This window comes from Vicugna pacos, chromosome 16, assembly GCF_048564905.1.
Source record: "Vicugna pacos chromosome 16, VicPac4, whole genome shotgun sequence".
Classification (NCBI taxonomy): Eukaryota; Metazoa; Chordata; class Mammalia; order Artiodactyla; family Camelidae; genus Vicugna; species Vicugna pacos.
The window spans coordinates 37,069,575-37,090,684 of NC_133002.1; the positions used below are offsets into that span (position 1 = coordinate 37,069,575).

Below are 21,110 nucleotides of genomic sequence, written 5' to 3' on the forward strand. Positions count from 1 at the left end.
ACGCTGCAGGCAGCCCTGAGCATCCACCACCTTGACGGGCTTCCTTCCCTTGTCCTCAGCCTCAAAGTCCCTCCTCTAGAGGGCACGCCACCTGCTTGAAGCTGGGGCCTCAGGTACAGGCGTCCTCACACTTTACAAAGCTGTAAAAGGGGCTAATGACCCCCTCCACCAGCCCCCAACTGACAGAAGGGGTAGAGGAATGCAGGCCAGGGCTTGGCAGCTTCCACATGAAAATGTCTAGAAACTTGTGAGGAATTTTTATCCTGCTGGGGATGGAGGTGGGATGGGAGGAATGTCACCTGGAAACCTTCCACCCTTTCCTCCCCTCTCAGGAATCTTTAGCCTTGAAAGATTAGGAGATCTAAGCCCACCCCCCAAAAAATCAACCATGTCCTTTTTATAGACTTGCCCATATTTCCTGGCCCCTCTTTTTAAATAGTCCTCTCTTGATTTTCCAGCTCATAATAATAGCAATAGCATTTATTGTTGCAGCGGGCACTATTGCAAACTCTGCAAACTCTTTCCAACTTAATCCTCTCATTAGCCCTATGAGCCTGGTATTCTTATTTCCTCACTTTATAGATGCCAACACTGAGGCTCAGAGAAGTTAAGGAATTTGTCCAAGGTCCCACAGCACGCAAATAGCAGGATGTGAGCCTACACCCTTTTCCCCTCTCCAAACACAAGTCATTTCCTTCTGACCCTGGATGGGGCTGGAACCCCAGTGGGTGAAAAGGGAGAGCAAGGGGCAACTGAATTCACAACTTATCTGAATTCCTCCTGCAACTCTCGGACCCTGGCTGGGAGAGATGGCCTTTTCTCAGGGGCAGAGCCTCAAGCCAATCCTTCTTAGGCAGCTGGGAGGAGGTCAGAGGGCAGGCAAGAGAGGGTGTGCTCTTCCAGTCCACCCGGACTCCAGTTAGGGGAGACAAGTGTCACACATCCAGCCATGTATCACCAAAGGCAATGGTATAGAGCCTAAGAGAGGATTCTGGATTCAAATCTCACCTTCACTGCTTTCAGCTGTGTGATCTTGAGCTCAATACTGCGCCTTCTGAGCCTTTGTTTCTTCATCTGTAAAACAGAGAGAGTGACAGGACCTATCTCATCAGGCTGTTATGAGGATTAAACATGCCACCTGCTAAAGCGCTCAGCCCAGTGCCTAAAATGTAGCAGGCTCTCGGTAAAGGCCGGCCAGCAGGAAAGCTGTGGTACCAACAAAGAGTGGGAAGCGGTCTGCGCTGGGGGTATTCTCTGCCCTGCCTCCTGGGAGGGACCCAATCAACACTGCAGTCCCTTCATGGGCAAACCAGGGTCGGGGGGAGTTGGGGTAGCAGGGGGTGCAGAACGCACCTGCGGAGTATGGACCCCTAACACCCTGAAGCCAGAAAAGAGCCAGACCCACCGGCACACAGGCTTCTGCCTCGGTGGGATTCTGGGCAAGAGGCTGCACCTGCTGGTGCCATGATCTCCCTCCGCAAGGTGAGGATGTTGCCACCTGCCTGAAGGCTAGCCCTCGGGGTTTATTTTCTCTCTTCTCTCTAGATTCCTGCTATGATGCCTGCCTCTCGAATGCAGCCCTGTCTCCTTAGTGGGGAGGAAGGATGTCTGCAGATTCCATACCTTTGGCCGAACAACGTCAGGCCGCCCCTAGGAGAAGAGGAAACATTCGTTTGCTTCCAGCTGTTTGCAGGTAATCAGCCTTGGGGGAGATCATCGGAGGCCCTTCCCTTAGGGCTTCAGCCTTCAAGTGGCTGAAAGTGGCCTCCAGCCTGGAGCAGAGGGCTACGCAGCTGGGAGAGGGGTCGAGAAACAGGAGGCTTTCTCAGAGGGCCCACAGGCTCATTTGCCCCTCGGAATCTGACTCCCCAGACACTGGGCCCAGGGGCTGGTGGAGGAAGGAAATGCAGCCAGACCAGACTCCCTTCCTCCGTCCTGCCCCCTGGGTCCGTCCAATCCTCTGTTCTCAAATGTCACCTCCCTCCAGCTGCCCACCTTGCTGTCTGGAATGGCCACGCCTCCTAAACATCTTGGAAAATAGCCTCTCCCTCTCCTCCCCCACTTCTGCTTTCTCTTGCCCATCCTCCTCCTCCAGGAACTTTCCAGACCAGAAGAGGAGAGGACCGTTGTCTTCATTGCCCCCCTGTAGAAATCCACTGCTCTCACCTGCTGCTTCCTCACCGAGGATGCTGAGTCATGACCTGAGGGTGGACTTGGTGACTCGCTGAATTATGGACCCTATGAGAGCAGGGTTTAGGGTCACAAAAGCTGCAGTGAAGCAGGCAAGACAGCAGGGCTGGGCTGGGCTCCCTGTCCCCCTGTGCCTCCGTCCCGTCACTGCGGAGCAGTACGTGAGACCATAAGTGAAAAGTTTTCTAACAGTGCCCGGTGCCATTATTATGGCAACAATTATTACAATCCCAATATCTTGGGAACACAACAGCTCAGTTTTAGAATCTTAGGATCACAGGTACAGAGCCTTAGCTCAGAAGGAGCCTTGGAGGTCATGTAGGACAATTCACTATCTTACCTTCTGGGTCCCCTCCTCCAGCCTACCCTTTCTGGAAGTATCAGACCTGAGTTCCCAAGAGCAAGGACTCCTCTGTGACAGTTGCTGACTGTGGTACCTACCTGTGGGCATTTGATGACAGGGATGACCCAGGTGGATGAGTAAGCCTCTTCCTGTTCCACTCCCTCTCCCAAAAGTTCCATCCCTGGCCCCGAGGAAGTGTTTGAATCAGGAGAGTCACCCCTAACCCCATGCTGAGCCTGTCAGCTGGGGCCCAGTCCCTGTAGAGGCCTCAGACCGTCCCCACTGCCCAAAGCCCTGATCTCTAGGGCCTTAGGGCTGGGCAGGATGGGCAAGGATAAAACAGGACACTGCCTTTTTCAGGCCTAGCACATGATGGGGGCTGGAGGTCAAGGCCTGTGGGTGTCTGGCTCCTCCCTTCTCCATCCTTGTTCAACCTGGTGGGCATCCAGCAAGAACTGGGCTTGGGAAAGACTCCTTGGCAGTCTGAGACGTATGCGGCATATGCAGAAGCCAGTCTGGGCTCTGAGGGGGTGAGGACATGGAGATGGGAGGTCCTGGGGGTTGGGGGAGAGGGGGCAGGAGAGACACCCTCAGAGGGCTTCTGGTGAAGCTCTTAGCCCGGATGAGGATGGAGTCCTGTTAGTATCTGGCTGCTAATGCAGAGTGTGGTGTCCAGGAGGCCTCTAGTCCTTGCCCCCTGGAAAGAGTGTGTCTAGTGGGTCCCAGGCCTGGGGGTCAAGGAGGTTCCTTGAACCTGGTCAGCTCTCAGGACACAGTGGCCCAACCCTAACCAGTCAGGTCACTCTGGGCAGTCACCACCCCTTGCTGGGCTCCCTCGTTCTTTCCCCACAGTATCCCTGCCCTGTGCCAGCTGACAAGAGCACGGGACATGCCACGGGGTGAGTGAGCTGGCCCGGGTGGGTGGGTGGGTTCAGCAGCCCCTCGGGCCAGGGGAGGAGGTAAGAGAGGACTGGCAGAGCTGCCCCCCTCACCGCCCCAGTCTGTGCCCCAAAGCCCACTCGTAGCTCTCATCCCATTTGCCAGATCAAAGCCCTCTCTGTTGTGGGCCTTTGAGAGTCTCTGGGCTCAGGAGGAGGGGATGGGGCCCTGAGGGGGTGTCAGAGAGGACTGGATGGAACTCTACCTGACAGCCCCCCTCCTCTGTGGAAACACCTGGCCTGGTCCCTCTGCCCTCCTCCCCACTTGGCCTCAGTCTTCTTTCCCTCCTTTCCAGGACTGCTCCTCAACCGCCTCTTCGGGGAACCCTCACAGATTCCCCTTCCCTCTGGCCAGGCCAGCCCTCCATCTTGCCCCAAGTGTGTATGTGTCAGGTGCCCTTAACAGGTACCTGGAACAGTGGGCTTTGCCCGCATCCCTGACTGCCCGCTAAGGACCTCCAGGAAGAAAAGCAGAAACATGCAGCTCTGCCAGGCGTGGAGCAAATGGGCACGTCCCTGGGCACCAGGCCTGGCAAACAACCTTCCGCTGTTGCTGCTAGAAGCACAGGAAACAACAAGCCAAGTTCCCAGCACCTGGTGCCCGGAGCCTAGGGACCAGCCTCCGGGTGCCCGGAGCCTTCAGGAAAAAGAACAGGAAGGGGCCAAAGGGAGCACGCTCCCTAGAGGTAACAGGCCCGTCTGTCCCCTTCCATCTGGGGCTGCACCAGGCTCTGCCACCAATCTGCCTTCCTAGGAGACATGCCACCCACCAGTTCGGCAAACAGTGCTCTCCTCAAGCCAATTCTCAGGCTGCAGCCCCTAGGCAGGACCTGTTCATCTTACAGAGACCCTCCTTCTTTCTGGCACCTCTCTCTCCTTCCTCTGACCTTCCCCCAAGAGGCCAAGACACCCTTTCCAGTGCTGCTCCCTTCACTCCTTCCTAGCCCTGCTCCACATTCCCCTCCTCCAAGAAGTCCACCGTGGTTCCCCACCCTCCTCCTTCACAGCAGCTGGATTTCCAGCACAAGCACACCTATGCACAAATCAACCCGCACAGTGAAGAGCAGGGAGGTGCGGAGTTATTCTTCTTATTTATTATTCCTCAGATGTTTGCGGGGCTTTACAGTTTTTATAACACTTTCCTCTACATTGACTCAAGTCATCTTTAAGATTACTAAGAGAGGGGGTAGGGTACAGCTCCAAGTGATAGAGCGCGTGCTTAGCATGCACAAGGTCCGGCATTCAATCCCCAGTACCTCCTCTAAAAGTAAATAAATAAATAAGCCTAATTATCTCTCTCCCCCTCCAAAAAAAAAAAGCTTTTAAAAATTAAAAAAAAAAAGATTACTAAGAGAGGTAGGCAGGAGGGTTAAGTGTCTACATTTTTATAGAGGACACTGAGGCCCAGAGAAAGGAGGAGCTTTGTCCAGGATCACCAAGTCTATTAAAGGTTAACCCAGATGTCCTGACCTTCCGTGACTCCAGGACGCCCCGACTATCAGTGCTTGTTAGTCTGGGAGGGCCTCCTGGAGGAAGTGTGCGCGTGCGCTGCCGGAGGAGGGGACGCAGAGACCCAGGTGGAGGAACGTCGCGGGCCGCAGCCGGCTGGGCGGCGTGGGAACAGGCTGGGCCGGAGCGCGGGGACGGGGCGCCGCGCTTACCGCAAGGTTCCGCCCCTCGGCGGGGCGCAGACAAAGGGGTCGCTGTGCCCGGTCGCCCCCTCCCCTTGCTCGGCGCCCCGCGCCCGCCCCCTCTCCCCAAAGCTGCTTTCAATTTAAACGCCTCCAACCAGCGGGCGCTGCCCCGGGGGGCGCGACCGCAGCGCTGAGCGCCCCTGTAATTTCCGCGGGGAGCTGACCGGCTCAAACACGGCCCCGCGGTGCCCCGACCGCAGGCCCCGAGACCGGAGACGGCGCCCAGACGGCCTTGCCCGGGTCGTGGGAGCGCTGCTGGGGCGGCCTCCTCTGCGCGCCCAGCCCGGCCCCGCTGCCTCCTCCAGGAAGCCTGCGTGCCTTCCCCAGCCACTGCTGCCTCCCGGGCCCCCGCACCTCCACAAGCCCAGCTCCCTTATGGGAAGGGAAGGAGGCCGAGTCAGGAGTGTCCATTCTCTTTGTATATTGTGTCTCCCCCATCAGACTAGAGGCTCCCTGAGGGCAGGGGTCGGTTCTCTTCAGACTAGGGGCCTGTTAGGAGAGGTATTTTGTCAGTGCTTCCCCCATCAAACTGGGGAGATCTTGGATGGCAGGGGCTGGGGTCTCCCTAAAAGACAGGGAGCCAGTGAAAGAATGTTTGTAAAGCATGGAAGCCTGGTGCCCAGACCTAGAGTAAGTTTTTTTTTTAACTGTTAGCTAGTACTACTGCTGATTACATAATAGTTTCCCCAAAGATGAGGCTCTGGAGGAAGCAGGCATGTGCCACCTTTTTCTTCTCTTTCCCCAGTCCTCTAGTGCTTACCCCAAAACAGGAAGGAGAGGACACTTTCTCATGCTGCTCGCTCCCTACCAGGCTTCGTGCAAAGTGAGTCTGAGGGAGTCTGAGTGACTTGAGCTGTAACTCCTACTTACCTGCTAAGGAAGTGGGAGGGAGGGTCCCAACCCCAGGCTAGAGAGGAGGAGACCCCAGCCTCCTGGCCTCCAGAGAAGGCCCTAGCATGGACTGTCTCAAAAGGAGTGGGTCAGGGCCGTGGATATGGTGAATCTATCTTAGCACAGATGAGGCAGAAAGGGCAGCTGGACACCACGAAGAATTTTCTGGGTCCTGGCAGGGGGCTCCGGGGACTTCTCCAGGTTGGGCCCTGAGTTGGGAGAGTGGATATGCCTGCCAGAGCTCCCTCCTTCCCTGAACTGCTTATTCTGTTTCTTGCTCCCCTCTGCCTACAAGTTATGCCCACCCGCCATCCCTCCCAAGGACTCTGGAGGGGCCATTCTGAGTTAATACATATGGATAAGTGTCTAAAGTGCTTGTTGTCCCTGGATCTCTGCTACTCTCAGTAGATGGAGCATCATTGGAATTTTCCAGATCATGGTGTGTGTGTGTGTTTGTGTGTGTGTGTGTCTGTGCGTTAAACTGTGGGGAGGGAACACAGCTGGGGGCCCTGCTTGTCCTGAGTACTCTGCTCCACCTTGTCCCCTCCCTCATGTCCCAAACACCCCTCTCTTTCCAGCCTGGCTTTTGTGGTGAAGCTAATCAGAAGTAATTATGGGGGAAGGAGGGATCCTGAGAGGGACCCCACAGAGACCACCTCATCCGCCCTGGCCCAGCCCTGGTGGCCCCAGTCCCCGGGGCCTGGGCCCAGCTCAGCTCAGCTGGTGAGGGTAAAGCCCTCACCCCTGCCCCCAAGCCCTGCAGCCACAGATAGGCTCACACGTGTGGGTTTGCCTCAGTCACCCCCTAGCTGTTCAGTCCTCATTCATTCATCTCACATTGATAGAGCACCTTCTCTGAGCCAGGGCCCCTTCTGGGAACTGGAAGTAGACGGGTCCCTGCCCTCATGGAACAGCTTCTGGGGCTTGGGTCAGTGTAGACATTTCAGAGGGAAAGACAGAAGGCCCCCTCCAGGATCACAGGCCACTTCAGGGAGGCCCTCCCTGGCCACCACCTTGCTGATGCCGGTGGGGGCAGGGGGCAACAGAGCACACCAGCTCCAGATGCCAGCGAGGACTTCCTGACTTCTGCACTCCTTACCTGGCAGGGTGCCCAGTCCCACCTCCCACCTGGTATTGACAGGTGTGAGGCCAACCCTGATCTATCTCCCTGTCCTGGCCACCTGCTCTCCTCTGGCAGCCTCCTCCATCCACTTCTGTTCTCCCCGCTTCTTTGCTTGAGGTCCCGCAGCAGTGCGGAGACCCTCAGTTGACACCTCTCAGTCACCTCCCTGGCATTCAAGACCCCAAGCAGGAGAGTCTTAGAGACCATGGAGAACAGCTCTCTCCTCTCACGCACTAGGAAACTGAGGCCAGGACGGGTGGGGAGAGCGCAAGCAGTCAGGGCAGCAGAACCAAATCCTTGTCTTTTGATTCCCGGTCCAGTGCTCTTTCTGTGGAGTCCTCCCTGACCGGCACCTGAGGGCAGTTTGGGTCTGCTCCTTACTGGGCCTGGGGAACCAAGGAGCAAACAGGGGTCTGCACCATCCTGCCTTCCAGCCCTCCCCCTGTAGCCTGGGCCCAGGGACTGGGTGGTGGGGTGGGAAGGACCAGAGAGGGACTCAGTTGAGGGTCTCTAATTTGCTCCTGCCCCTTGATGTCCAGAAGAAAACAGGCTTCCTGTGCCCAAGAGATTTCCAAGCACAAGCGGAGGTCAGTGCCGCCCCCCCCAGCCCCGGAGGTGCCAAGGTGGTAATTAGGCTTGGGGGTGGGTCCTGGAAGGATGGGGGTGGGGCGGCCATTATCCCCGGGAGCTGAGCTGGGCAGAGGAGCTGTGTGGTCTGGGCAAATGGGTGGTTTGTAGGTGGTCTGGGGAATGAATGACTGAGTGTTTGGGAGGGAAGCTGGTGGGGAGGGAGCAGAGAGAGGGGAGGGAGCAGGCGGATTGGAGAGCGAAGCTGGGCAGTCTCTCCCTGGACTCACTGGGCTGAGCCCCTGCCAGACTTCTGAGGCATCACCAAGGAGAAGACCACGAGGCACCTGGGCCGGGGGTCTCAGGGATGTTTGTGCTAGGCCTGCAACAGTGCAACACCTGGGCCATCACAGGAGGGGGGCAAGCTCTCTGTTGGGATCAGGGGCTCCAGGAGCCACCATCTCCCCACCTGCTTCCTCAGCTGCAGGAAAGGTGAGGGGAGAAGGTGGGCAGACATTGTTCAGTGCAGGGTCCATGCTGTGGGATGCTGGCCTGCTGCCCCTCTGTCCTCACTCCCAGCCCGTCTAATCCCATTCATTCTAGGGAAAAATTCCTTCTTGGGCTAAGGACATTTTGATTAAGTCCCTGCCCCTGTGGAGCTGTGGAACCACAAGATGACCTCTTCCTCTGACACGCAGGATGCCCGCTCCACTGCTTCTCCATGTCAGGCTGCACAAGGTAAACTGTATCAGTGACTTCATTGCCCTGAGCCTTGGTTTCCCTACCTGGGAAATGGGAATAATGCAGTATTTAACGATGAGGATGAAATAAGCCAGCCCAGGTCCTAAAATGGCAGTTGCGGCAATGACTAATGCCCCACAAGATGTCTCTTGTGTCTGGAGGCTAAGTCTCCTCCTGGGAATGGGTACCTGGAACCCAGGACCTGGCTGACCCCTGGCATAGGGACCAGGACCAGGGCAGGCAGGCAGAGAGGTGAGCAGGTCACGGGGAGGGGGTGGGGTTACTGGACTGTCCAGTGGCATCTGCCCAGGCCTGGGGCACATTCCTCCTCCCCCGCTCTCCCCACCTGCCAGCTGCCACCTGTGCTGCCGGCACCACCACTCACCTGGCCTCTGCAGCAAGAGAGAGTGCAGTGAGACTACCAGACACAGCTGCTCTGGGGGAGGAATGAACTGAGGGAGCAACTCAATCTGGACAGCCTGCTGGGCACCTTAGCTGCTGGTCCTCATGAAGGGGCCAAGTGTCTATATCCTGGTTTCATCCTGTGACCCTCAGCACCCTGGGGGACCCTCACTACAGGAGCGGGACTTCCACCCTCACACTGGGGTCCCCCTGAGGCAGGAGTTGGGCCCTCACCATCAGACCAAAGGATTCATGAAGGGGAGCTTACCCAAAGAACCTGGCCCAAGGGGACCAGGCTGGGATTTGATGGGTCAGCTGGGCACCTTCATGGGTTCGACGGCCTGCCCCTATTCTTTGTTCAGATCTAAAATTTTCCACTGATAGGAAAGTCTCCAGGGAAGCAGGAGAGAACCAGAAAACCTGGGAAATTGTCTGCTGCCTTGGGATCTGGAAATGGCTGGGGTGGGGGAGGGGCAACGTGTGGAGAGAGAGCCTCTTGATTGGGATCCTTCCCAAATCAATCTCCACCCTTGTCCCTACCCTCTTCAAAGCCAAGCGGGCTAACCCTGAATCTCCCTCTGTGCTCTGCTCACTGCTCTCCCACTCCCCCACCCCTCCCCCTGGGAGCCAGAGCAGGAAGGGACTGCATGGCATTTAGTGATGGGGGTGTGACCAAGAAAGAAGGCACCTTTATCCCCCAGGCCTGCAGTCAGGCCAGCATGGCAGCCTGTAGGGGGTGGGTGGCTGGGACCATTGGAGGAGGGGATGGCAAAAAGGCCCAGATTTGGAGCTGATGACACCCATGGGTGCTGATGCCAGTACCCACTCTCCCAGTAGGAAAGAGAGCCCCTTCCCCACCACTGCCCCCCTCAATCCAAAATGGATCATCTGGGGTTGGGGGAATAAGGGGGTGGGAAGCTGGGCCAAATGGAGTGTTGTTTCCTAGGGCCTGGGAGTATTCTGCGGCATGTTGAGAAGTGTTGGTTGGGAGTATTTAGACAGAGGACAGAGATCCGGAGAGAGGCAGTGACTAGAAGCCCATCTTGCTCACCCCTTGCTTCTATGCCAAACTCACTGACCACCTCTCAGAGAATGTCTCCTGTTTTAAGGTCTAATTCCATGCTCATTCAATACAGCAGTCTCCACATCCTCACCCTCAAAATAAAAATATTCATCAAAGGCCTGTTGTGCTCCAGACCTACTGTGTGCTGAAGGGTGGTTGGTGTTCTAAGCACGAATGAGCAACACTCCCTTCCCGCACCTGCTCACGGTCTAGGGAATGCGACACACAAGACAGATTCCAGTTCAAGACAGAATGAAATACAAGCTAGGCAGAGACGCCAAGAAATCTGGGTGTGCAGACAGGGAAATTCGTCCTGACAAAAGATCAAAGATAACCTCCTCAAGCATCGAAAGGGTAATGCAAAAAGTAACTCAGCTCCAATACCCTGAAGTGCCTCTTCTGCCTAGAAGCCCTCTCTGAGTCCCCGATCTAAATCTGTCCCACCCCCATTATAACTTCTCTTTGAGTTCCTAAAGACACCCTGAACTTATCACAGTTTGTAAGGATATATTTATTTATGGGATTATATGATTAATCCTTCTCCCTCACAGCACCGTAAGTGCCAGGAACAAGCTTGTCTGTGAGCCAAGGTGGTGGGCCATGAACGCATGCGGCAGGACTAGGATCACACAAGCCACTGGATGCGGCTGGAGTTGAAGGAGGTGAAGTACATAGTGGCAGCCCAGGCTGGCAGGGGAAGTTGGCACCAGATCAGGGTAGGCTGTAAATGCCAGGCAGTGTTGGGACTTTATCCTGCTGGCAATGGGGAGCCATCAAAGGTTTTTGAGCATGAGAGTGGCATGTTCCAACCTGTGTTCTGAGATCCCAGGATCCCTAGTGCAATGCGGAGGAGGGATGGGGGGTTGGGGTGTGCTCCCCTGGAGCCAGGGGAACCAGCCCTTGTTGCAATAGTCCCAGGGACTGGTTTAAAGAGGCCTCAGTTGAATCTGGAACAATCAAAGGGGAAAGAAAAGCGGGCATCTTCAAACCACTAATGCTACAGAAAGAATGGGGCTTGGTGACCAATTGGATGGTGAAGGGAGTGGACACTAAGGATGACTTCCAAATTCTAGTTATATTGTCTTGGAGGTGATGATGCCTTCAAGCTGGATAAGGCATACCCAAGGCACTGGTTTTTAAGAGAGCTGAGTTATATTTGGACATATAGGTCAGAAGTGTAGTCCTTCCTGGTGTCTCCTCTCCAATTCTCCTACCCTAACCATCACCAAAGTTCTCTTGCCCCTTTGGTTTCCTAGCTTCAGGGCCGAGTTTCCCCCAGGGTGGTGGCATAGACACCATGGGGGAGTCAGGGGTGGGTGGGGGTTGGAGCTGGGCACTGGTCCTCCTGTCTCCCTGCCCCTACTTGGCTTTGCCTCCTGACTGGACCTCTGACGTCCTGTGCCTCTTGGAGCTCCCACCCCTCCTAGGTGAGAGGGAAACTCCCCAGGAAGGCTGGATAAGCTGGGGGAGAGATCTGTGAGGACAGATCTGAACTTTTGAGGCAGGCTTTGCTCCTAGAGCTTTGCCCTCCTCACTCCTGCCCACCAGATACTCCTGTGCACACCTAGATTCTTGGAATTCTTAGCAGAAGAGAGAGGTCTGGGAGACACAAGGTTGGTGGGGAGGCACTGGGTCCAACAACATGTAGAATCTAGAGAGGGAATGTCGTCCCTGAACAAAAAACACAAGGTCGAAGGCAGGGCCCTCTCTGGAGGGCACGGAACACAGACCCCAGACCCTGGAAGCAAGAGCCCAGACCTCAGGGCATCACAGAATGCCCCACGGGGAGTCCTGGGCACAGAGCAAATGCAAACAGAGATGCATCTCCATCACCCAGCAGATGTAGACAACAGGAAGAGAAAGCTGTCAAGGCTGAAAAGGATCTCATCCGGTACCCAGATCTCAGAGCTTTCCCTAGAATCCTCTCTAGGTGTTCTCAGGTGTTCTCATGAAATGGGTGGGAGGGAAAGGGGACTTCACCCCCTACTCCAATCAGAAACTCTCCACTTTGATTTATATACAAGGCATCTGTCCTAAGACACTGCCTCTCTCCAGATCTCTGTCCTCTGCTCGGGGAAGAAATGTAGCTTGCCACTAAAACAGATACAAATAAAGAACTCCATATTTTGGATTATTGACCCTGTAATTCTACACACTGGAGAAACTCAGACTTAGAGCCCACTTTCCCTGAGTCTAACAGCTGAGCTGACCCTCTTGGCTCTTCCAATGTAATTACTGCATGAATACATGAATTCTGGACTCTCCGCCCAGTGCTCTAGAGCTTCAGGGACTTTCCAGGCGAGGGCACATCAGCATGGGAGGTTAGTCTGTCTTTATAGGAGAGGAGGGTATCATCTGTTACTGGGAGACCAGTCTCTTAGCCTGTCAGCCCTAGAACCAAAGGGGGCCTGAGGCCAGAGGGGAGCAGGGGGGATCCTCGCCAGTGCCCAGAGGCCGAGGCCGCCCACTCACTAGCCAGCACGCCCAGCCTCTGCTCCAACCTCCGCCCCGGCCTCCCGCCCCTCTGCCCCTCGAGGTTGGCGACCACCCGGCAGCTGGCGGCAGAGAGGGGGTGCGGCCAAGAAAGAGTTAATCTGCAGTGCCTTTCATCAGCAGCTTGGCGGGCTCCCAAGGCCCACAGGCTGGGTACCTGGGCGCCTACCTCCGTCGGTGGGGCGGAGACGTGACCACAGGGCAGCCCTGCCGTCTGCATTCCTCCCGCGTGAGTGCGTGAGTGACAGCCGCCGCCGCCGCGCCTGAGCCCCTCGCGGGCCCGCCCCGCCCGCCCGCCGCGAGGAGCAGAGGTGGGGGCGGGCCGCCGGGGAGGGGAGGGGAGGGGAGAGGAGGGGAGAAGAGGGCCCGGCCCCCCCTCCCCCGCGCCTCTTCTCTTCTCCTCTTGCGGTGGCCCGTGCTCTGGAGGGAGTCCCACGATAGGGGAGGGACCAGGAAAATCCTGCTGGGGACACAGAGGAGCAGCAGGGCGCAGCCTCTGCCGTGAGGTCAGGATGGAGAGATGACCTGGGCTTCCTGGAGGAGGGGTCAGGACAGGATAGGCACAGCCAGATCTAAATGGGGTCCTTGGAATTTCTGCCTCTGTTCCCTGTATCCTGCTCATGCTCCAGCTCCCCACATAAATTTCAACCCTCCCATTACAAAGTGGCGGCACCCTCCATCCTCAATTCCTCTTCCCTGAACTCAGAGCTCTTGCCTTTGATCTCCCCTGGGGCCTGTTGTTGGGAACAGGAATTTGCCTTTGGCTTGAAGCAAACTCAAGCAGGGTGTAAACAGGCAAACACCCCACCTTCAGGCTTCCCCAAGATGGAGACCAAGCATCAGGACAGTGAGGAGAGTCCTTGGCTCTGACAGGGGGGTAGAAATGCACTCCCTCCACCACTAGGCCTGGGGGTTCTCCATGAAGGCCAGCAGGACTGGAAAGGGGCTTCATAGAGGGGTCCTCATCTTAAAGAAGAGCCTGTCCTCAAATGGAGCTCAGGCCCTGGCCCACTCCACAGACTAGTATACAAGGCACCCCTCCTGGGAGAGGAAATCCCCCCAGGGGCAGCTTGTCCACCCAGGCCCTCTTAGGGCTTAGGGCTGCCCCAACAAGGAAGCTGGGCAACCTAGCCCTAAATTACGCAGCTTTCCAAATGCCTCAGTAGCCCCTGCATCATCAGACCCAGGAAACCAGCAGAGAATCCTCCTAGAATTGTCCACATCCCCCTTCAAATTAGCACTTCAGGCTCAGTTTGAAGTGCAAACTCAGCTTTTGCTTCCAGCCTCTCCCTGTTTGGGTTCCAAGAGCCCTGGGCTTGTGTGCAGAGGAGAGGGATCGAGAGGTGGAGGGGGGAAGAGGCACGGAGGAGAACTGGGTCAGGGCAGGAGCAGGTGGGACCAGCCCCCAGCAGCCCTCCTCCCAAGGACAGCAGAAGCACTGCTTTGCCCCCGCTCTCCCTCCCTCCTCAAGTACGCTCAGCCATCTCCTTCACATCTTGGCGTCTCCAGGTTCCATGTCTTGGATGCCAGTTGCTGCTGTGAGAGCAGGTAGAAATTTGGTCTGATATCTAGATTTTCAGAAGCCCTCTCTGCCTTTGGAATCCTGCCAGCGTGACCCTTCCCGCCAAACCCGTTCTGGTTCTGTCCCCCGTCATGCAATTAGTGTCTGGGGAGTGGGGCTGAAGCCACTTTCAGCAGAGGAGCAGGTGACTCCAACTCCCCAATTTGGGGCAGAGGTCTATTCCTGACCTTCATCTTTGCCTGAACAGGAGATGGGGTGAGGGGGCGGGGTGGGGGTGCGGATATCCACGAGAACTTGCTTTGCTCTATCTCCACTCAGCCCTGGGGCCAATGACTCCATCTCAGTTCTCCCACCTCTGAAATGGGATAATAACTCCAGGAACCACACACAGCGGTGTTCTGACGGTTCCTCTATTAATTAGAGACGGGTGCTGGGTGGTCGGTGCCCTTGGAGAGCAGGCCAGCTTGGCTGCTGTGATCACACCCCCAGCCCATGATCCTCAAGATGAACAACCAAGCTACTTACCCCCTGCTCCGCTGCCCCCCCCAAGTCAGGATATCCTTCCAACACTCCAGGCACTACCTTGAAAAGAAGGCTGAGGAGCCCACAAATAATAATGTGTCAGGCTAAAATCAAGTAAGGACAAAATAAAATCAAATAAGAAATCAGGCAGCAGATTTCAGAAGAACTGGTTTCTTCCATCCCTCTGCCTGGTCTCCAGGGCTTGAGCTTAGGTAGGGTGACTAGCTGTCCCAGGCTGTCCAGGATTGCTCTGGCTTTAGCACTGAAAAACTGCATCCCTGGATATCTCTTCATCTGGGGAAAACTGGGATAGTTGGTCAACCCTTCTCAGGGGGCTTTGAAGGTTGGAGAGATCACAGATGGCTGATTCCCTTCACTCCCCCTGGTTTTCTTTAGGTATCTACGTGGCATCGGAAAAATGCTGGAGGCCTTAGACGCTTCCACTGCCAACCCCCAAACCCAATGACATCACAATGGAAAGCAGCCCTCCCTGACGCTGGCAGCTAGGACCCCTTTCCCCAGTTATCCCTCTTCCAGGAGAATTCTCATCCAAGGACTGAAGTCCTAGACCCCTGCCCCCTTCACACACTCCAGGCAACAGCAGAGCCCTGGCCCTCCCGGGCAACTGGGGAGAACCTCTCAGGAGACAAGCCCCAGGTTGCCATCTGGTGGTAATTCCCCAGGGAAGAGATTTGCCCAGGTGACCTCTAGGTCAGGCTCCTTTAAATAGCCCCAAATTGCCTTTGACACAGGCAACCTGGGGTCACTGCTGGGGGAGGAAGACCCAAGACTTTGAAGGCCACACCCCCACCATGGTACTACCTTGAAGCCACTTCTGGGGGTGAGCCTTCCAGCTGCACAACAGCCATCCACAGGCATTCCTGAGGGGTAGCTGTGGCTGCGGCCTCTGGGAGGGGCAGGGAAGGGGTGAAGGAAGTGGGGGCAGGCCCTCCCTTATATACGCCCAGATGTTTTCTTTTAGGAAACACCAGACCCTGCCTCCCTGGCCGCTACCCCTCCCCCCACCCCAAACACGAGTTTCTGTTGATCTCAGAGCATAACCATCACTGTGCAAGATGAGAAACCAAAGTCCAAGGGCTTAGAGGATGCAGCTCCCCAAGCCCCACCCAGCTGTGGATCTAAACACACACACACACACTCACACACACACAGCAGAGACATGGGGCATACAGGTGCCTGGGCCCTGTTTGGAGCATGGCATCCCCCGTGGAAGCAGGTTAAGGGGGTGGGCAAGAAGCCTGGCCTTGGGCCTCTCACTCAGAGCCAGGCCCCCCAGGCTGGCCAGGGAGCTGTCAAATCCCCCACTACAGAGACAAATGGAGCCGTCAGAGAAAATAGCTTCTAATGGGGAGCAGGAGCCAGGCTGGGCTGGGGTGGGGGGGAGGACTCTGCTGGCCAGATGTGAATTCTTCACTAATCACACCAAATTGGCCCAATTTGTTCACTGACACGGACACGTGGGGGGACTGGCTTCATCTTTCTCCCACAGAGCCGGCTCCCTCCCTCCCGCATGGAAGCGCTTTTGCTCTAGAGATGGGGCTGGCCAGCTGACAGCAGGCTGGGGGGAAGGGGATGAGTCCAAATTTACACACACCCCTCCCAGGAGGTGGCGTGGGCCGGCCCCCCCTCCATCTCTGCCAGGCCACTGGGCCCTGGGTGCTGAGGGCCACAGAGTTTAGGGATCATGGGGAAGGGGGCAAGGAAGAGAAGGGGGTGAAGGCATCTGCTCCCTTGGAAGTGGGTGGCATGGGCAGGAACTAGGGAACTGGGAATATTCTTTGGAAGAGCAGGGAAGGGGGTCTTGGGAAAGGCTAGGGGATCATTTCAGACAAGATGATGTCATTTCTTGGAGGCAGTGGAGTTTACCAGATCCCATTAGGGCCACAAACTCTGAGCCAGCTGGTGAGGGGAGCTGAAGAGAGCCCTTGCTCCCTCTCTTCAACTCTGAGGAAAACTGACCCCTTAAATGTTCATGTCAAATAACACGTACTGAGGTAGGACCAACAGGAGGGCTGCCAGTGAGATTTGAGAACTTTCTCACCTTCCACTTCACTTGGGGTTTCTTTCTCCAATGCAGATCAGAAAGTGATAATGACATGGGCATCTACTGGGGTTTGGGGGTTCCAGGAGGTAGGATAGGAGGGCTGATGGGGGGATCAGCCAGGCAGGAGCATAAATGGAGGTCCTGGCCTCAGGAACTCTCTTCTCTGTCCTGCACCAGGAAAAGGGGCTCATGTACATGAGTTTGGGTGCCCTAGCCCACCATCCAAAGTCCACCCTCCCCCTAAAACCTTTCCTAGGTCACCTTTCACCCCATATCCCAAACCTTCCCAAAGCCCAATCCTGTTGCAATCATCAGTGCTACTCCCTTGGGGGGAATTCCACTCCCAGGAAACCAGCGGGGGGTGGGGCCAGCCCTGAGGGGGAGATGAGCTGCCTGGTTCTCTGAAGGCAGGGAGGTCACCTGGTGTGATAACCTGTGGGACCAGGTGTGGCCTGCTCCAGGAGGGAAGAGCAGGACAGAGTTGGAAGCAGGAGGCTTAGGAGACAGACGAAGATGACAGAGGCAGCCAAACCCTGTTAGCGAAATCAGGGGGCATCCTGGGGAGAAAGGGCAGAGGGGAGAGCAAGAAGAGGGATGAACAGAGTCCATCCAGCTCCAGCAACAATTAAATTTTTATTTTTTTAGTCATTCCTATTCCTTCCTGCCTCACCTGCCTCCCTCATTGTCCCTGGCTAAGCAGAGCGCCTCCTTCTGGCAGGATTGTAGACCTGGCTTCCAGAGAGCTGAGCCCAAACAGGAAAGGAGGAATGCAGGAAAGTCCCTTGGTTTCTTTTATAAAAACACCTCCACTTTCTGTTTTCTCACATGGTTCCCAGTTGACTTATCTTCCCTAACAAGAGCTCTTCCTCCCGCCCAAAGACTCACACTGACCCAGGTATGAATTCTAGTTCTGCCACTTACTTGCTCTGTGACCATGATCTATTATTACATAACTTTGAGCTATTATGTAACGTCTCGGAGCCTCAGGTTTCTCATCTGCTAAGTGGGAAGCCTACACAGAGGATGCTGTGAGGACTACCGCAGATCACAGAGGCCTCTGGCCTAGTGGTACACGGAACCGCTGAGTCGGTATCCTTGAATCAATGAATAGATGGATGGATGGACGAATGAATGGACTTGAAGGACTCTGTTTTGATCTTTTGCCTGACTTCCTTACAGATTCTTGGGCACCATCTAGATTTCCAACAGAGAGGGACTTAACCCCTCCATGTCTCAGTGTCCTCATCAGTAAAATGGGCAATAATTGAGACCACCTGCCTCATGGGGTTATTGTGAGGCTTGGATAAGTGAGTTCAGGTAAAAATCTTCAAGTAGTGCCTAGTACTTTATGAGTTCAGGCAATAGTGGTGGTGTACCACTGCAGGCCATATTGTGTCTCCCCCAACATAGAGCAAGGCCTGCCCTCTGGCCCACACCACACCAGGAACAAGATGCCCCCTTCCCTTTATTTTATTGGCCACCCGCAGGCCCAGCCCTCCCACCTTGGAGATCAGAAAATCCTTTCCTCAGCTAACTCCTTCTCTCAGAAATACTTACCCCAGGACTGGAGAAACTCCAGAACAAGTTCCACTTCCTCCAGCCCTCCTGGCCCCACCCAGGACCCAGATTGGGCCACCTGCCTTCCCTTCCCACCCTGTCTCCAGGACTGATCCTTCCAGTGTCCCTGCCCTGCTCTCAAGCAGTGACTCCCTCTCCACCCTCCTCCCCGTCGCCCCACTGGCTGGCACCTGGGCCTCCCTCTCCCGGGTGGTAGCTGTGTGCAGACTGAGTCTGCAGCAGGTCTTGGGAGGAGCAGCGGGTGCCAGGACCAGCCCGGACTGGTGGCTCAGGCCTCCTCTTGCTGAAACCTGCCACCTCCCAGCCCCTGTGGACACAACACTCATCCCCTTCCGCCGCCGCCAGGAAGCCAGCTCCAAACACCTTTACCTGGAAACCAACACTCCCTACCTACCAGATCCTGCCCTGGGAGGGCTCTGCCTGCTTGTCATCTTGGGTTGGGGCCCCTGGCCTTTGCCTGGACTCTGGCCCTCTCTTGGCTGACCTGTCCCCATTCTGAAGTGGGCCCTGTCCCAAATGGCAGAGAGGAAACTCGGTGGCCATGGACAAACAGTATTTCTCAAAGTTCCCTATGGGGTATCTGTAAGAGCAGGGTCTGTCGGTGGGTGGGAAGCCTGTTCGGAGCAACTCACTCATAAATACTTTTATTTCAGGCTTGTTTTATCTTTAATAGACATGTACATATGTCCAGGCACATTTTACTTCATGTTATGTCCAAGTTTTCTTTAATATAAAAAGCATGCTCTAAAATGTACAGTTGAATAATTTTTTTTTCTCCAAAAATCTTTAGGTCAAATAGACATACCAGAAAGATGTATAATGTCCGGGGAGTCCCTCAGTACACCCCACATGGCACTGGGCACACTGGTGCCTCTGTGGGGGAAATCAGGGAGGCCACGCAGATCGGGAGTGAGATGCGCAAACAGGCAGGCAAGGAATGTTGCAGGAAGTTCTGGCACCTGTTCCTCGGGGCTGACCAGGACATTATTTTTCCCTTCCCTTGCTTATCTGACCTTATCTGAGCCCAAGTTCTCCAGTCCTAACTCCCAAATGTGCCCTGTTTATCTCAGATTCTTCTGCAATGGGGTTTCCCTCAAGGCTCACCATTCCCCATTCTAGCCAAGCCAAACGTGGCTGTGATCCAGAGAAGAGCCCTTGGTGGTTCCACTTCTGGAGAGCAGCAAAACAGATCCTTCCACCCCAGAGCCCACCCCAACACCGTCCCACCCCACACAGCAGCGTTCTTCATCTTCCATGACTCTACACCTCTGTTTCCTCATCTGCAAACCAATTAGGATCTTCCCACAGCAAGAATCTTAACCTCCTTATAGAAACTGTAGGCTTCATAGAAAACTACTCTCTTTCCTTCAAAACGAATATTCTTCCATTCATTCCACACTTATTGAGCAACTTCTATATGCCCTGATCCATGCAAGGTACCCGGCCTACAGTAGAGTATGGTCCCTCTGCCCACACAACACTCGACTGTGGGGATTAGAATTATGTTGGAAGCCTGCCTTTCTTTTTTCATCACATACTTAACAAATCTCAAAGTACCAGAACCTTCAGCGTTCCTGTCCCTGCCCCTGTGCTGGATGCTGGAGAGCCCTGGGATTCAGCCCTCAGGCTTCAGCGGAGACAGCCTGGTTCGTATCCTGTCTCTGCACTCATTACTGAACCTCTCCAGACTTCAGTTTCCCCATGGAAATGGACTTAAAAATGGTACTTCCCTAAAGACTTCTCTCTGACTGCACCCCTCACCCCATCCTGCTTCCTGCCCTCTCTTCTCCCGCACACTGGCCTTCTTGCTGCCTGGTGTACCAGGTGCCAAAGCCAAGCAAACACCCACCTCGGGGCCATTAAACTTGCTGTTCCCCTTGCCTCCACTGCTGAGCTCCCAATATTCAAATGGCTGTCCCTCCACCCCCCTTCCCCCGTCTCCTGCACATCTCTGCTCAAATAGCACCACCTCCGGGAAGCCCATCCCATCACTCTCTGTGCCTTTATGCTGCTCCAGATTTCTTCAGAGCACTTACCTGACATAATATATCTATTTTCTCACTTGTTTGTTTTCTCTATCCTTCACTAGAATGTAAGCTCCAGGAGGGCGGAACTTTTGTCTAACTTTTTTTTTTTTTAATTCATTGCATCTCAGCCCCAGTATCCAGAATAATGCCTGGCACATAGTAGATGCTCAGTAAATGTTTCCTTGACCGAATCTTGAATAAATGAATAGAGAAGGTGGGGAACTAAACAAGACAAGGGCCTGTAAAGTGCTGCCCAGTCCCTGGCACAGGGCAAGCGACAATAAATGGAAACTGTTATTATTAAACACACACCAATGGCCTGATTGAAAAAGACTGGAATTTCATGAGGAGAAAAACAAAATTACGTATCTTATTTCATGCAGTAAACATTTCTGTTGCCATTTCTGTCATCCATCTTGATTAGAAGATGCTTTACCCCATTTGCTTCCCAAATTCAGCCCCCTCAGCAATTGCTAATTCTTCGTTTTTTTTTAAGCACCCGTCATCCAACCTCTGAGTAAGTGATCTGGAAGAAATCAGTGAGATGTCACCTCTATAGCCACCTGGGCCTGGAGGGACCCCTCCCCCAATGCTGTAAGTGGCCACAGAGCTGAGACGGTGATGACCATAACCAGCAGGACCATTTCTCTTCCTCACAGGAGCCCTGAATAAAGAGAGGGACATGAAAGAGGCGTCCCTGAGGGGTCTCAGTCCTCTCACTGGGAGTCCCGCCCCTAATCTGGAGTCTTGTCAACCTAGAGCTCTGGGGAGAACCATGCCATGCCCCCTCTCTACCCTCGAGGCTGAGAAGCCCTCAATTCCCAACCCCTAGCCCCGGAGGTGGCCTTTCCTGGCCTTGGCCAGTGAGGACAAAAGGAAAAACACCTGCTCCCAGTGTCCGGTACGACCTGTGAGGCAAAGGGGGTCACCTGCGGTGCCCCCACCTGCAGT

General features: G+C 55.1%; 2 long non-coding RNA genes across 2 annotated transcripts in view; one reads left to right on the forward strand and one right to left on the reverse strand.

Annotated features, from left to right (window-relative positions):
• The window catches only part of LOC140686121 (uncharacterized), a 31,280-nt gene extending 18,547 nt beyond the window's left edge, over window positions 1-12,733 (reverse strand). The window contains exons 1-2 of the long non-coding RNA XR_012059649.1: window positions 12,615-12,733; window positions 1,009-1,074 (exon numbers count right to left, since the gene is read on the reverse strand). This is a non-coding gene — a long non-coding RNA (uncharacterized lncRNA). The remainder of the gene's footprint in view (window positions 1-1,008; window positions 1,075-12,614) is intronic.
• Window positions 12,734-17,517: 4,784 nt separating this feature from the next.
• Window positions 17,518-20,850, forward strand: LOC140686124 (uncharacterized). The gene is made up of 3 exons (XR_012059653.1): window positions 17,518-17,643; window positions 19,687-19,854; window positions 20,656-20,850. It is a non-coding gene; the product is annotated as an uncharacterized lncRNA (long non-coding RNA).
• The last annotated feature ends 260 nt before the right edge of the window (window positions 20,851-21,110 follow it).